General features: G+C 37.0%; 1 long non-coding RNA gene across 1 annotated transcript; it reads left to right on the top strand.

Moving 5' to 3' along the window:
- Positions 1–5,948: 5,948 nt before the first annotated feature.
- LOC142601542 (uncharacterized) lies at positions 5,949–17,590 on the top strand. Its single transcript, XR_012835063.1, has 4 exons — positions 5,949–5,970; positions 13,203–13,959; positions 15,263–15,363; positions 16,689–17,590. It is a non-coding gene; the product is annotated as an uncharacterized LOC142601542 (long non-coding RNA).
- The last annotated feature ends 263 nt before the right edge of the window (positions 17,591–17,853 follow it).

Raw genomic sequence — 17,853 nt, 5'->3', positions numbered from 1 at the left:
ATTGGTTTTCCCATTTAAAGTGCTAATTAACAAAGGAAATATAGAAAAATAAGGTAGTAATGCCCAAAGAATTCAGTGGACATAGCACTATTGAATGGTGATTTGCTTGCTTGCTGGCTTATTAGTGTGCGATGGTGCTTCAGAACAGACGTTATAGTGAGCATACAGATGTGTGACAGGTTATGATAGTCTAAGTTAAATCCAGAAAAGTGACCAAAACCCTTGCCTTATTTATTTCAGCTTTAATGACAGCATTTTTATCATGTAAAAGTAACAATATACCAAAAAACATAGAGTGCAAGTTTTATGGTTGTTAAGACCTATTTCATAGAATTATTTAATTCCATTTTGGAATAGAATGCAAGGATGCATTAAGAATACTGTTTTGGTGATATTTATAATCGTATATGATAGCGTGGCCAGAGTATCTATTTTCGGTGGTTGTTTTCCTCTCCATATATGTGTTTTTCTTTTTCCTGCGGTCCCTTTTCTTTTATTCCCACTGCATTAGGGAGGTCATTATTTTTTGCCAAAGGCTTGACTTGTATGCATTTTGGGTATGTTTGCAGCGTACTTATTCTTAATGTTAACAGTCCTGACTTGTTTTGTCAGATTGTCAGCTTTACATATAGTCTTGCATAAAAAACTTGTGTTCGGTTCTAATCTCTAAAATGCTACCAAAAAATTAAAAATCTGTAAAGATAAGGCTTCTTATGGGCTTAGCTTAAATCTATTTTGTTATGAAACCAGTTATTTTTCCCTTCCCCTTTTCTCATTTTGATTATGGATTTTATAAATGTTGCTGGTTTATTAGCAAAGATACAAGATAAATAGATTATGATTCTTCTGCTCTCTAGTTGTACGCTTAAAGCTCAGAACTCAATTTTTGACAATAGAATTTTGCTCACTACTGATAAATCAAAAAAATGTAAATAATGGGGGAAAAAAATCCCATAGAAAATTGGTATCTAACTAGATTTTTTCCACTCCATAAAGTTTTGTCCAGCACGTCCAAAATACTCTCATGTTGAAATTATTCAGAACAATGACAGATACACTTTAGATCATTTTCCTGATAATCCAGGCAGTCACCTATGAAGTTGAACAGTCAAATGATAAATCTGTATTCTGCATGACCGTAGGTGGTCCAGACAAGGGATTGCTTCTTCCACAACCTACATGAATAATCTAACCATTGGGTTTATAAACTCAGCCTTTTTCTTGTTGGTCCAGTGAATATTGAGGTGTTTGAATAGTTTTCCTGCAAGTCTTGAGAGACCAACTCAACATTGAATATTGAGATGGTTCAGAATAAGAACTAGAACATCTGTTTTTCTTCCAGGGTTTAGACTGTGTACTGTTGTTAAGAATTTTACCAAAAAATTTCTTCCCTGAATTTTTGCATTAAAAAGTCTTGAAACTGGTTGAGTCTTCCCATGAGAACTTTGTATATCAACAGATCGTGTTCTCTGATTAAAACAAACGCCCTCCCAATGTTCTGTTTTATTAAAGAAAAAAAAAAAATACTGTTCTGACCAGCCCATGAATTTATGAAGGCACAAAGACATGGCTGTTTAACCATCCTCCCTCTTTTTTTTTCTTCTCCTCTCCCCCAACCCCTAAATCTTGTAACTAAAAGAAGTGATACAAATGTAACTCGTTGTCATAGCTATCCATAGGGAAATTCTTTATTCCTATAGAATTTTACTATCTTGATAAGTTTTTATACCTTAATAACCTTTTTTACTATCTATCTGTCTTTGTTAAATATGCCTAATTGTGAAAATTTTACACTTCCAAATACAAAGCTCAAAATACCAAATGAAAAAAAACAACAAACCAAACAAACAGAAACCAAAACAAAAAACCCAAACCCAGCTGGAAATTTTAAGCCTGATTTATGTAAAGGTGAAACAATCCTTTGTTTCTCAGAGAAGTGAACAAACATGCTAATATTTCAAATGCAAAATCCATTAATATTTTTGCTTGCAGGCTGGAAAACAGTGAATTATTTCTTGGAAAAACCCACACTGTGTTTAATGCTCTGTGACCATGTATCTATTAATGGTCCGCTGGCTCTGATCCCCAAACCAAATCTAAATACGCACAAAAAATAGTTTTAAAAAAAGAGGAATAGCTTTCTGTTCTATTAAATTACATTAATTTCACTCCACCAAGCTTTAAATTCTGTTCCTTTAAATTGCAATGGAAAAAGGCACACTAGCATTGGGCCACTGAGACTTTGGTTTCTGCTGATGTCAAAAGAATTTATACGCAGGGGAAAGTGGAAAAAAATTGCTGAAATGTAGTAATATATAAAATACAAATATGCAAAATAGGTACATTAAACTCTCTAAATAATGGTTAATTGAACTGGGGTTTGCTTTAATTTAATTGGATGTGGTGCTCTGGTGCTTATGCCCAGAAAACATTCTCGTCTTAAGGTCATTGTTTCTATAAAATGCTAATGTTCAAAAGGTTTTCTCCCATTTCAATTGTCTCTGCAACCATTAATTCCTGTGGTTTGTAGGGTTAAACACTTGGAACAAGAAAACAATTTGGGATTCCTTTTATTGTAAGCTTTTGCTAGTAATAAGAATGATGATTTGAGTACTATAACTCCCATTGCCTCCCCTGGAGAATGCAATTCCATGTCATCTAAGTGTTCTCTACCCCAGAAATATGTTTTAATAGAAAGAAAAAATATAGTGGTTAATCTATTTTTTAATTTATCTTTCACTTTCTAGCTCTCTCTAACCAGATTTTAAGCTCTCTGAGACAGAAGCTGTCTTTGTAAACAAAGCCCTAGTAATAATTATGCCTCTAAAGAAAGTGGTGATATTTGAGAGCATAAGATGACAACAGCTCAAAGGATTGTTTTCCCCTCCTCTTGTATTTATGGCAAGTGTCACTTCCATTTAGTATACAATATAAAAGAATATTTTTCTGCCAGTTATATCGGGTGTCGCATGTATGGATCAAATAGGATGAAGTTCTCCCAGTATAAGTGAGTTGACTCACAGAGTTAGGTTCGTGAATGAAGTAGAAAAAGAACCTCACGGATTTCCAAAACTGGTTCCTAATACTGAAGGTGATAAAAGCGGAAACCTCAAAAATAGACACAGATACGGCAGAGGATAACGTTTCAAGACAAAAACTTATCTTTAGGTGAGTTCAATTTTGTGCATTTTTGCTTTTAAAATACTCTGGTATTTTGCAAGTAGAATTGGAAGATTAACTTTACAGAAAAATAAAGTAAATATTACTGGAAATATGGCAAAAAAACCCTAAGCAATTGCATGCTAAGGTATATAAACAAGTTTTTTCACAACTTTTGTTTTGCAGCCATGAACGGGTGGGGCTGACATGCTGAAGCAAACCATCTTAAAAAGAACAACCTTCAAAGCAAAGAACAACAACAGAGGGCATTCCATGCTTATTAAGGACTTCCAGACATTAATTTCTCAGTTGAAAAAAGGAAAAGGTTATTTAGAAACTGATAATCCTGGACATTGTTCTAGGACCTAACTGTTAAGTACCCACAAGGGGCATAAACATGTTCAACCAATAAACCAAGTTTAACAACTCTTTTAAAGATTTGAGACAGAATAAGATGCAGCAAGCTTACCAATAAATATTCTTGTTCTGCGATTCTAAGAGCTATGGTGGAGTTCCAAGTAAGCAGGAGATGGAAAGCGATCAGAATTTCATGATTCCATAGGATTGTTCTAAGGTATTTTTCTTCACTTGCAGTTTGCGGTTTCACTCTTCCCATGCTCTCGTCAGGTGATTTTGGTGTGAATGTAAATAAAGGTAAAGCTTGTTTACACTTGGCATTTTGAATAATCCTTTTGTCTTGGGCACAGGTGGAGAAACACAAGATGCAAGAGAATGGTGTAACTGCAAAATTTAGCTATTAATTCTTGTGGGAACTGCCAGTAACTTCTCTGGGGAGGTCATCGTTTCTTTCTTACAGCTGACAACTGTTTCTAGAAGTGTTGTGGGAGGCTTATTGCCTTGCGTTTCCTTAAGAGAGTGCAGAAAGGATTTTTTGTTTGTTGATTTAAAAATTATACCTAATGTTGGACTTACCTTCCTCCTAGATTTTTTTTCTGTGGATCTTTTTCTTAGGTCCAGTACAATTCTACTATGTCTGAGAACTAGTCTTTAAGGAGAGCTTCACTGGACTGAAGAAAGACCCAACACCAGGACTTTCATCTACACCTAGGTTTCTAGAGAACTTGACATTTTCTAGGTAAGCTTTGTTCCGTATAGAGTGAGAGATACATATATATGTTGCTTCTGAGGGATCTTTTACAAAGTGTAATATTTTTGTTGGGTAAAGGCTGGAATTTCTTTTCCTGAGCCATTTGTCGGGTTTTTTCCTCCATAAATAAAGTAATGCTTCATTGTAATGTATATCATTAGTTCGACAATAAACCGAAAACAAAGCAGGAGAAAACAAATCCTTTCGGATTGTTCTTCGGATTCCTTCCAAGCTGACTAGTGCTGCTTCGTGGCCAACCTCACCCGAGCAACTTGCCCCGCATCGGAGCGGTGGCAGCAGTCTCCAACAGGCACGTGCCTTCGCAGGGCTGAGAGGCGAAGAACTTGGAAGTCGGATTGCTGGAGAGCAGCCTGTTGTTGCATGAGTTCATGTGATGATCTCCATTACACTAATGTCAACTGAAATCAGGCTGGAAAGAGGTGTTTGAAAAAGCTGGACTCTAAGAATGGAATAACTCATCTTTCTTCTGTTGGCAATGGTGGAACTGTAATGGCAAAGCATGACGGTATGCGGATATGAAAATCCTGTTACAAATATAAAAATTTAGATTAAAATGTGCCTGCCTGCGTAGCAGATCTGTCTTCCGTGGTAACTATCAATGTTTATGGCAATTATCTTATAAGAATACGTATGGAGGTATAAACGCATACTTTGAGAATTAAAAGAAAAATACATCTAAAATACTTCATTGTAATATGGAAATGTCTATTTATCTTCATCTAGGTTTTGAAACTGAATACTAGGGCGCTGTAAAAATACATGAATGTCCTTAGTTTGGTATGGATGAAAAATTTATTTTCTATTTAGATGGAACAGCAAATAATATTTACTAACATCATAAGATGGACAGTTGTCCATAAAAGAGCAAAAAGTAGTTAAAGTGTTTATGGTCATTATTGCAAGTAGTTGTAGAGTTTTGATTTTGCAGGTTTGCATACTTCTCTATCATTTTAATTGAGTTTTGATGTTAAAGTGACTAGTTCACATAAAAGTCTATTCTGGGAGATTTGTAGCTGTGATCTTATACGGTAGGAGCAGGTCTCCAGACTGTCACAGTCATTGTTTCATTTCATCGTGACACTCAAATACATCGTCTCAAACAGAACTTTTCTGTCAATGTGATGCGATTGTTGTGACATCTGCAAGCCCCTGAAGTTTACGGGAAATTGGCATTCATAATATCCGATAAAGGGACTGTGGTATGTGCTTAGTGATTCTTTTTAACTCACTGTAGCTACTTTGGCCGTATATCAAAGGCATTTAAAATTGCGTATAAAAAGTGCTTTACCTATTTGAAAACGTCATTCAACCTATCAATATGAATAGCAAGGCAATCTGTACAGATCTGTAAAACTGGTCCCGGCTTCAGGATTTTTCGTCTTAACTTAAAAACGGAGTAAAGATAATAGTGCTATTTAGAGGAAAGAGGTGTAACGCTTTGGAAGCAGGTACAGAGAGCATCGACATAAGAAATGAGCAGCGTAAATTGAATAACAGATTATCTTCCCTGGTTTGCTTTTCTAGGATCAGATCTGAAGAGAAGCAAGATAGTTCTACTACCTTTTTGCTAAAACAAGCGTGGTTGAAGAAATTCCATAAAGACTCAGAAAAGCTAGTGGACCAAAGCGGACCTTTTATGCAGAGAAAATACAGCTCTGGAAAAAAACATATTGAAAATAGCTGTAAGTAAATCTCATTATAGCAACAGGCGGTGGGCCCTGCTGGGCCCCAAGTTTCAGGTTTATTCTGAATCTATAATGTAAAACCTTTCCAGATTACACTTCACTCCACGTTAGCTTTTTGGATCCCTCCGAACTTTATTTTCATACTCTGTGAAGACTGGCTGTCCCTTGCTCCTCTCATCAGGCTTTTGGTCCCTGCTTTATCTCTAGACACTTTTCCTGGCTCTTGTCCCCTTTTGTTTCCTTGGATCTGTGGCACATGGGAGGAGATGCTTGGTTGCCCTCAGGGAAGAAGGCAATGTGTTTCCAGGTGGTACCTGCTGAAAAGCAGCTTCTGCCCAGCTGTAGTCTTTAAGGGAACACAACAAACTGTGGCATTTGGTTACCATGCACAGTCAGGTACACTAAATACTGCGCACTTGGAATAAGTACAATTTTTGTTGGTATCAGCATTACTATAAGTTCATTAGTTCAGATTTAATTTTAACAATTTTGGAGAGTTTTTCTTTTCACTTAGATTGTGAAACTGAACCTTTTTACAAAAAGTTGAGAAATGTGCTGGGCTGGTTGCCTGCTACTGAAACCTCACTGACTTCTCTAAACCCCATCCTTTTCTACCTAAGGAGAAACCTTTTTTTAATGTATGTATAGAACAACTGAAAACTGAGGTCTCCATCTGGAAGAAAATGCTGATGTTTTCAAATAGTTACTAAGTTTAGTCTGAGCCTTAACAGCACTCTGTCTAGAGGCTGGGACAGAGCTGATAGATTGATTTGTTACAGAAACCAGGCTCAGTCCCCGAGTCATCCGCTGACCTGCTCGTTGAACCGAAGGCAGATGGATGTGACGTTAGTCAGTTGTATGAGACTGGCTGCAGACACTGATGTATGTTTAGCATGCTGTCTCTACAGTCCCTGTAAGCTGTGGGAGACCTATGGCTTCGATTTGTGTCTTGAGTTTGTCCAGTCCTATTGCAATAGAGAATTCTTACTGCTAACTCTGAGGGGAGAAGGATTTCATGTTTACATTCAGGAATGTTACCTTATAGTAGATGGCTGCATTAGAAAAAAGTGATTTTTAGACATTCTTTGGCTGCGGATTATTCTAGTGCAATACTGGGCTGGAGCACCTCTCCTGTGAAGCCAGGCTGAGAGAGTTGGGGTTGCTCAGCCTGGAGAAGAGAAGGCTCTGGGGAGACCTTATAGCAGCCTTCCAGTACCTGGAGGGGCCTACAGGAAAGCTGGAGAGGGGCTGTTTACAAGGGCATGGAGTGACAGGACAAGGGGTAATGGCCTTAAACTGAAGGAGGGTCGATTTAGACTAGATATTAGGAAGAAATTCTTCCCTGTGAGGGTGGTGAGGCACTGGAACAGGTTGCCTAGAGTGTTTGTGGATGCCCCTTCCATGCAAGCATTCAAGGCCAGGTTGGATGGGGCTTTGGGCAACCTGGTCTAGTGGAGGATGTCCCTGCCAATGGCAGGGGGGTTGGAACTAGATGATCTTTAAGGTCCCTTCCAACCCAAAACATTCTGTGATTATTAAATACTGGTTCCCAACCTTATAAAAGGTCAAAGCTATTACAGATGGATCCATTTCATCTCCTACTGAATTCAATGGAAAGACTTCAATGACTTCACAGGGAGTTTAGCTAGCAAAGTCTTCCTGTGAAGTACTATGTGGCCTAGTTGAAACCCACCAATTATACTATCTTTTGCTGCAATGTCTGGATAATGTTACAGCTATACAAGTTCTTTATTTAAGAGCATGTTCCTAAAATTCAGATTGTGTCATGTTAGCATTGTTTTGACTAAGCCTGAAATATACAACTATGGTAATTATTTTATCTTGTTTAACAAATAAGAGGGGCTTATTTTGGTTTAACTTCTCATTCCACACTAGTAGTGATTTGCATTAGACTATGATCTTTGTCCCACAAGTACATAATCATGTAAGTTAAGTAAGTGTATTTAAGCATTTTCTTGAGTATAGTCTAAATACAGGCTCTAGGACCGTCACTCTTACAAATGCACTTATGTCCTACTTTTTCATTATTCTGCAAGCATCCTGGAGCGATGATCATCTGTGAATAATCTACTATGATTTTCTGTTTCAAACTAGTGTTTTTCTTGATTCAAGGGCCATGGAAAATTTGTCATTCCATTGTCTTTTCCTCTTTCCTGAGACTTTGTGAGACATCTTTGATTTACTTCTTTCTCAGGGAGTCCCTGCCTGGTAATAAATAAATAAATCTCTGTTTTAATGCTATTTATCCCCTTGGGTGTCTTTCAAATGCTTTTAACTAGAAGGGATTTTGCTGGAATAATCCATCAATGCCAGTAAGACCTCGTTCAAATTGTGGAGGCCAGTAGTAGCAACATGACTGGCCCTGAAGGAGGTTAAAAGAATGTTAACCTTGCATAAAGTCATGCCTGTTTCCCATAGGGATGTTCCCATAGGTTTGACAAGTTTAATTAATGAAGCTGAGCACAATTTGGAAATATTCCTTGAGTTTCCTAACAGTTGGGAAATAGTTTGGATGTAGATAACAGCATATGCTTTAGTTGCAGAGGATGACAATGGAAACAAGGAAGAAAAAAAAATAAAATAAACCAAACTCTTTTCTGCTGTTTATTTGCAAAAGAGTCAGTTATTAATTCTACTACAAAATTATAAAAGTTTTTTTCTTTCTCTTCAACTGATGTGAAGATAGAGAAGGGAAAGCCAAGTATCAGGCAGTGAAATTCATGGTTTTCTGCAGCTACCAGAACTCTGATTTTTCAGGTTTAGAATTGGACAGTAAACCTTTCTATAAGAGTCTACTGTCTGATTCTATAATCAGACAACAAATTATTATATATTTTAAAAAATAATAATAAAAAAACCCTGATACTATAGTGTCAGTTCAGAAATAGTTCATAGTTTTCTGAATAGTTCTGAAGTGATCAATTATTGTATCCCTGGAGTTTAGCTATAAAACAGCTAAAGTGGAAATCCAGAAATGATAAATATTATTTTCTATATTCTTCTACCATGTGTTTTACTTCTTATTTTATTCCTGTACTATAGTAGCCATTGTGCCCTAGATATTTATGTGGTTTGATATATGTGTATATTACTACTATTATTTATGATATGAGAATGCTTTTCCGCTGTTTTGTAGCCATAACAAGATTGAACAGCTGGACATACTGATAGGTCTTCCAAGGAAAGTATTTCATTACAAGTAACTTTTTAGGTGTGTAAATACTTGGAATTCAGTACCTACTGTTTCTGGAGAGGCTTAGGGGCGTATCCATTACACCTTGCAACTCAGTGCCAGGCTAGAGATACCTGAGCTAACTCCCACGTAGTTGATATATCAAGATGCTTTACTGCAGCAATGTGCAAGGAGATCAACGCTTGTCCAAGTAGGTCCTTGTTATTCCTGTGTCACTGAAAGAAAAGGAATGCAACCACCTAACCTACTAGTGTGGTCACTTGCCTGACACAGCAAAAATGTCCCACTCAGTCTGTGTCATCCCATTACTGTGAATATAATTCATAATAAGGTGTTGCTTCATACAGCAGATGCAAAGTGGGGAGCAAAGGTTTGAATCTCCTTGAACAGAGAAATTAATTCATTCCAGGTGAGATGTGGTTCTACCTATTGCCTGGAGGGGAGCGTTGTTTCAGCTGTGAGTGCTTGCTGGTGCAGGTGCCGCAGGTGGGATTGGCAGAAGAATGTGCAGCCCGTGACCTTTGACGTCTCGCAGGGCATGGGATAGGTGCTGAGCTGCTCAGGCTGAAGTGTTTCTGGGCATCTGACACAGAACTGAGGCAGCTAGGAACTCTAAATTAAAAACATTGGTGCCTACAGATTCCTAAATCTCCTCTTCAATAACAGAATTCTCTGAACATGCTTTGGTGTCTGGACCCTGGGACATGCTTTGGTGGTAGCAAATCCAGACCGGTGTTTGGCAAAGACAGCTTGCAGAGACCAAACAGTGGTCACTGGAAATGTTGCTTCATCATTGGCTCTGAACATTGGAGAAACAGAGGAGGAAACTGCCTGGGGAACTAAACCATCCTTCAAGTTGATGAATTCCCCTTTTTTGCAGCTGGTATTGTGATCTAAATCTCAAAATTACAGCCACTATGGTAAATCAATCCCATTGGAATTCATTTGGGGAATTTTTGGCATTAATTACCTTATTTCTTGTTAGGATCACAACTAATTCTAGTAATAATTAGTGACTATTCTGATGAACAAAAACCTTGACATATGGGGATGTATCACTGCAATCCAATATTTATAAAGTGCTGGTTTTACATAAATAATGAAATGTGGTTATTCCCATGAGAGCTATTTTATTTTTTCTACTTTAATGTTTTAATTAATAGACTTGAAATTGCAATTTGTTAAAATGCCAACAAATGAAAGATCTCTTTTTCTGATGAATCCCACCTGTTAGTAGACAGCAAAGAGGGACTTAAATTAACTGTTTTTCTATAAAAACCCTGTCAACACTTTAAAAACACTCTAATACCCAAACAGCCTGTGGCATCGAATTCCTCTGTCCATTTTTTTAAAGGCAGTTCTGGGGAGGGAGGCTGGGAATCACCCTTTAAAAATACTTCTGTGTTTATGTTTGAAGACTGAGAGCGGAATAAAGATACGGCTTAAAAATGCCATTCTCATTTCTGCTCCTGTGTTCCTCTGTAATAGCTTGGGACACTTAATTGGACTTTGGGGATCAAAGAGTGTTTATACTATGCATTGCAGGCTGATATAAGCTGGCTTCTAAACCAAAATAATTCTGAGTTGCTGTATTAGTGTAGCACTCAGCTAAAGGATAATGAGTCCTGCTGAGAGGTTAGCGACAGTTTGGCAGCGGTAGCCAGAGTTAGGTCATGCATATACGATCTGCCGTCCCTTCCCTCCCTTCTCTTGGGCTCATCTTTTGGATCTGGTGGAATACCATGGATTTGCTGCTGCATATTCTGAGGAAGAATGCATCAATGAGTAATTTTTATTGTCAGGAGGGGGACCGGTTTGGGGATCATCCTGGGAAATATTTATCCTAGTTCTAAGATTAGTTAACCCTTCTATTAGCTAAATTATTTGCTGTGTCCCTAACATGCAAAGACTTGTAGATACCTACAGTCATGCAAAATATTGACATAAGCTGCATTTTTAAAAGTATTAAACTACCTGCAGAGGTTCAAAGGACTCCAAATAACTGCAGGAAAAAAATATCCCAGATGCACATTGATTGTTTCTCCTGTCCCCTGAGGTAAGGAAAGGCAAAAGCTATGCGTGCTTGCAGATTCATGCCTATGCCCCCTCACTACTTTTTTTTACTGAGTGCTTTTTGTTTATTTGTTTTCATGCTGAATGAAAGCCCGCAGACCAAGTTACCCTATAATTCTGGATAATTGGGTTATTCATTTTAAAACCTTTAGATGGTAGGAGGAAATAATCGCTGTGCCTGTATGAATTAGAAAGGTGCCATTCCATTTAAACCAAGGTGAGACAATTTGTTTCTGGAATACCAGCGAGAACTGAGCTGTTGGAGAATGAATGCCTTTTGAGATAAAACTAGACTAAACAGCTTTAAGCTTCCCTTTACTTGTTGGTGCCTGCAGTTCTGAACAATTTATTTGAAGTTTTTCTTTTGTTCCACATAAAAGAAAGCTTTGTCCATCTGTTCAAAATGAAATGTTATTTTGTTTAAAAGAACACATTTTGACAATTGAACTGTAATCCATTATTTTAAAAGCATTTGGTCTTATCCTGAGTTGGTGTAAAATCAATATTGAAGTTAATAAGAACTCCACACCATAAAAGAATTAATTTATGAGAGGGACAGCATTTAAGGTAAACAACATTACTTTGGTTATCATACAAGTGATTCTATCTGTCCTTTTTGATCTGTGAGATGTGACACCGTAGACACCAATTAGAAGGTCTAACCTTGAACATGTTGTATCTGTTTTACTTTGTTTGCCTTCAAAATAGAAATATATTCAAGTTTTTTTTTAAAAAATTACTTACACAGCTATTACAGAGTGGAACCTGTAAGTCGAAATACCAGCTATTGTTAAAATGGCTACTTGAACTTCTTCAAATTCAGGCATCTCTAAACCACTGCATGTGGAAGGATGCGGTACACAGATGACAACACTAATATTTAAAGCTGAGCGTGTGAAGGTTGGCTTTATTAATAAAACATTCTATCACCAGGCAACTGAATACATTTTAACATCCTTTATCAGATGTCTAAGGAAAGTGATGAATTCTGAAGAAAGCAAGATGATGTTGTCACTGTTTTTAATAAAAGACAAATACTTCAGGGGATATGTTTCTGTTTCCTTTCTGATAATGACTAAGTTCTTGCACAACTGTACAGAATATAATGAGCTATTGAAGGGTATACAAAGTTACAGCTGCAGTCATTGAGGACGTTTCCTTAAACGTGAGCTCTCCAATATTGTAATACGTGTACATAACCAGTCATAATTTATAAAATCTTAGGCTAGGTGAGGTTTTTCTTTGGAGTTGGTCAATGCCATTGCTGCTGTTGAATAGTCACTGACTATAAACAGCTTAAGAAATATGGAAGAAATAAATCTTTAGTATATGCGAGAAGAGCAAAACCAAGAATAAGAAAAAAATTAACACAAGTTTCATTAATTCAAAGAAGACCCACTAGATAATCAGTTAGTTTAAAGAGGTTCACATTAGTGCATAATATTTACTTTGTTAAATTGAGTGCCTAGCAAATCTATTGTATATAATTATTATTTAATATGAGTACATTGAATGATGTTACCTTTGGGCTGACAATAATAAAAGGGCACTTAACTAACTCATCAATCATGAAGGAATGATAAATGGAAGCATTTTAAATAAGTGTTAGGTAAATCTCTGGTAATGTATGCCTATCTCAGAAAATAAAAATGGAGTATAAGAATACAGGAAGGATGAGGCCCTCAAAGATGCATCCGCTCTTTATAAAAATACATTTAATTCTAAAAAGTCCAAAAAGTTTAGATAAAAAAGTTAAGAATTCTAGCTATTCTAAGTAAGATTAATAGGGAAAACAAGGTCTTTGTACACTTCATGGCAATTACAACCTGCAGTGTTGTTCAAAGACAAAATATATGTGCATTTAATTTTCTCTTGATTTGCACAAGCTGCTTTCCATGAGCTTTGCCTTGACACATCCTGCTTGGCCTGTTTGCCTTGACAGACCAGTATGAACTATCGGAGTCATATTAGCTAATGCCTTCTTTTGGAATCAGTGAGAATTGCTGCTAGCAGCAGCCAGGCCTTCGGTTCCAAAGTCTGTCTTGAGAGAAGAAACCTGGATGGGTTGTGAAAACTGACTGACTTGTGGCAGGCAGCACAAAACAAAAATTCTTCTCCCATTTGAAAATATGGGTGTCCAAGAGCTTCTGAAGGCAAGTTGTTTTTCTTCTTATTTTAGGCTATTTAGCAATTGTACGGGAACATCTGAGCGAGAAGAGGAGCCGCAGAAACCGAGATATTAAAATGAGTTAAGAAATAAGTATGGAGTTACATATGTGTGTGTGTATATGCAATCAAAGTTATCTAGCTGAATGGTTCAAAATACCTGCAGGTCAAAGGACACTCTCTCCTGTTTGCAGCTTCTCTCCTTCCCCCAAAATACTGTGTGCTGGTAAAAGTGGTTGGGAAGCTGATCCAACTGTATTTGGTGCACGGCATCCCTGCCAGGGAGGAGCAGGTGTGTTTCATGGCAGCTGGGAAATGTGCGTCTAGTATCAGGGACCTTTACTTAATGCAACTCTTCTTCCTTGTAGCCGCTCTTCTGGTCTTTCTGACATGAGAACCAAGGGACTCTAAGATATGGGTAGCGTAGGATCAATCTCACACCTCCAAAATGCAGGTTTTCCCATGGAGTGGCCTGATGCGGTGCTGTGCCTCTTAACAGCCGCTTGACCCAAGTTATCGCATCTCTTGGAAAAGTGAGTGCATCTCTTGCCTATGAAAAATGGTACCATTTGAAAACTTAGCAGAACAAATAAAATACCAAGGACTAGTTTTATTTTTATGTAAATAATGTAGAAGACAAGAATGCAGCATGTTTCATTTGTATTTAAAATAAAGATACCATTCTCTATGGGTGTGTGCTAGTAGAAAGCCTGTGGAACTGATCAGAGGATGAGCTTTTACACCAGCTGCTGCTGTTTTGAGTGAAAAACAGTTCTAATTCGACATATTTTTCTAGCACTTAAACACCTATATCATTCAACCTGACTCCCCATAAGCCTACTCCAGGTCCATTTCTTTGAAATTTAGGGAAACTTCAAATAATATTTTTCAAAATGTCTGTATTCATAGAACTGGCAGATGAATCTTTTCCTGAAATGATAGTTCTTATTTATCACTTCATCCTAAACTAGAACAAACAGTCATAAAGACTAACTATATTTTAGAAAGAGTTGTCTAGAAATGATTTATTTTGGAATAAAAATTGTCCTCCTTTCTGGCTACTCAGCTGGAAAACTTGTGCTGAACATCAGTGAGTTAAGGGTCAAAAGAAATTTATATTGCCTCAAGTAAAATTTTAAAATAGATTTCCACTATAATTTGTTCTTTGAATGAATTGTTTTAAGTAGCAACAAATACTTTAATAATCTCTTACATAAGTTTTTAAATTAGTGTACCCTTTCAAGGTATATATAGCTTGCTCTCATGCTGTAGGGAGTAGATGAGAATTCTTGTACTATGTAGTAACTCCAAGTGAATTAATTACTGAAGATTAAGGGACACAGTGTGAGAGATTGAATATTAATCTGAGAAAGGGAAGAAAATGTTAGACACCTCGGTAGAATGATAGAAGAGCTGAAGATGGACAATGAGATTTGGTGGCTGAGGAAGATTGAGGAAGACTCAGCCTGTCTCCTTTCTGAAAATAGGCAATGGAGAATGCCAAACAGTACGTAGTAACTGCACGTTATTGATTCATAACACCAAATGCCTCTAAAAATGGAGTTATCTCTTATGTATTTGTTGAAATGTCTAGACTTCATATAAAGGGAAACATTAGAATGGCACCAGTTTCATAAGTATTGCTACGATACTTAAAATTTCAAAACTAATATTAGGAAAAAAACAATATTGATTTCAACATACGTGCAAATACTGGAAAAAAAGAAGGTAATAGTAATGAAACGGGGATATTGAATTACAGACATATTTCCACTTGTAACATTCTTATTCTGCATTTTCAATATTCAGTAATGATGATGACCTCATTTCTGCCAGAAACAGCAGTCCATGTAAGGATGTACCTACAAGCCCCAGAAACCAATCCAAGGACACAGTTTCCTAATTCCTGTTCCCAGCTGCATTCCTTGTGGATAAAAGTGAGTATATATGACCACATTTCAAACCTCCCAAGGTTACATTTGAATCTCTTAGTGGTATTGTAGTGTTACCTCAGGTTGCTGCTATGCCTGGGACTTGTACGGGTCCCTACAACCATCTGCCTGTTGGAGCCCATCTACTACTCATGTGGTGTATCTGATTTCCATAGTAAAATTCGCAAGTTTAATATTTGTGGAATCTAAATATATCTGTAATGTAGTCTTAGTTTTCTGTTTTCCATCACAGAAAAAATAATTCATGCTATCCTTAGACTTGGTGGCTTCTGTATTGAGAATATTTCCACGAGCAAGGAATCTGGCAAAATTTAAAGTCCTGTGGATTTTTGCCTCGTGACTGAGCCCTGTGTTGTTTAGTATGCTGTGAACTACATGCAAAATTTTCCCTCCCCGTTATGAAATTTATAGCTCGTCTTGGTAGCTCAACTCCATGGATAGAGAAGCCAAAGAAAATACCTTTGCATGTTTCACAAATCTGTAGCAAATGAGATCCTTTGGAAGCTAAGTTTTCTCTCAAATTAGACTTAAGTGTAACAGTGATTTCAGAACTGCTAGAGAAGGGGGGGGGGCAGACTGATTTATATCTGAGGAGTGTGATCAAATGTTTTATATCCTGGCCTACTGTTTAAATCATGCATGTGCAGAAGTTCTGCTGATTTTAAAACCTGGAAAATGACCTAGGGAGTTAGTTTCCTTACCTCCAAATTTAAATTTACTGCAGGAGATGAAAAATGGCATTTCAATGGAAACACTCAGCAAAATATGGGAAAGTAACTTTAATTTAATAAGCCAATTATTTTCCTATTAATTAAATGTGTATTGATTGTTGCAAGAACAATTATTGAGTTTAGCAAGTATGAAAGAGATTAATCTAGTTGCAATCTAATTAGTTCAGAATTGCACAGGCAATACAAATATATAATTAGAAGGAACTGCACTTGTAGGAAAGTTAAGGATTTATTAATGAAAAATGCTCTAATTGTATGAGTACATATTGTAGAATTTACATAAGAATTCAAGGAGGTAACAGTTTTAGAAAACTGCTAGTTTGCCATCTCTCCGGTTGCCTAAAGATTACACTTATATGTATGAAGAAGACAACGATGAGACAGGTACCAGTCGCGCTTATAGTCTAAGTCTGTATTGAAACTGCTTTTATTAAACAAATGAAAAGCAGTTTCCTTACCACCAAAAGACTAAAAACCTGCTGTAAAGAAGAACAAAAATGCTGCACTTCCAGTAGATGGTCAAAGGAGAAAATAATTTAAAAACTGCCTGTTGTTAAAATGATGTGTTCCCTCTTGCAGGGGTAGAGGCCATGTAGCCAAGAAAAGCACAGGACAGCTGGGGTCTGTTCTGCCAGAGGATCTGTATGTGTGAAAAGTCTGAATAAAACAACCCACTGAGAACACGTGTGGAACAGAGGAATGAGCGGTGCAGGCTGAGCGAGGCGAAACGGCCCCTTGTCCCTCCGCGCGTACACAGAAGTGCTCATGAAAAAGCTTACACTGTAATTCCTAAATGTTATTAAATTGAAATGGTTTCACTGACAGGGCTGAATGATTTTTATACAGGGATTTTTAAGGAGATGGACCATAAATTTTAGCAATGCTGGGCAGTATTTTATAGCTCTATAGGCCAAATGAGGTTTGTGGGTCATTTTGAAGCCCTTGCTAGCTAAACAAGCAAGCAGTGTGTTTACCTCCATTGTCATTAATGGGAAAGGAACCGTTGAGATGTGTCTCGTAAAACACTTAGAAAAATTTGGTGAAGCATAATGTTTAGAGCAAAACAAAAACAATCAATCAAGGAGAAAGGATGAATTAATCTTATTGCTGCCAGATCACAGAGAAGGGACTCAAAATGTCAGGTAGTTCAGAAGAGCTGTAGTTAAGCATTTAAACTTTTCCAGGTGTACTTAGACAAGAGCTAGTATTATAACATGCATATTGGGTTTTTACTCATAAATTTAATCTAGTTATCTGGTGATCAGATGCAGTAGAAATGGAAATGTAGAAGTAAAAGGAAAGTAGAAAAGAATTCTGAGACATTTTGAGCATGTTAATGAAAGAAGAGGTCTTTTCTCAGATTCATGGTATAGACAGTGTATTTGTGAAAGATAAAATATAATAGATAATAATTGGAAAAGAATTTGTTTGTGTCTGAATCCTGAGGAAATTTTCTTCAAGATTGCATTTTCATTACTGTTTTAAAAACAATACTGGTTCATAAAACTTTCCAAAATGTGTCACAGAAATTCATTAGTCTTATTAGTAACTGTCATTCAGAACATACCAAAATAAAATGACTTGTCCAAGGTCAGAGTGGATCAATAGTGTCAGCGGGGATCAAACCCAAATCCTGTGAACTCCTGGTTTAGTTCTTTGCTTTTGTTACTAAGGTGTTTCCCTTCATTTTCTTCAGATATGACAATTCAAAGCCAGTCAAATAATTCTGCATATTTCATCCCTG

Source organism: Balearica regulorum, chromosome 4 (genome assembly GCF_011004875.1).
Source record: "Balearica regulorum gibbericeps isolate bBalReg1 chromosome 4, bBalReg1.pri, whole genome shotgun sequence".
Lineage (NCBI taxonomy): Eukaryota > Metazoa > Chordata > Aves > Gruiformes > Gruidae > Balearica > Balearica regulorum.
This window is presented reverse-complemented; position numbering and strand designations above follow the sequence as displayed.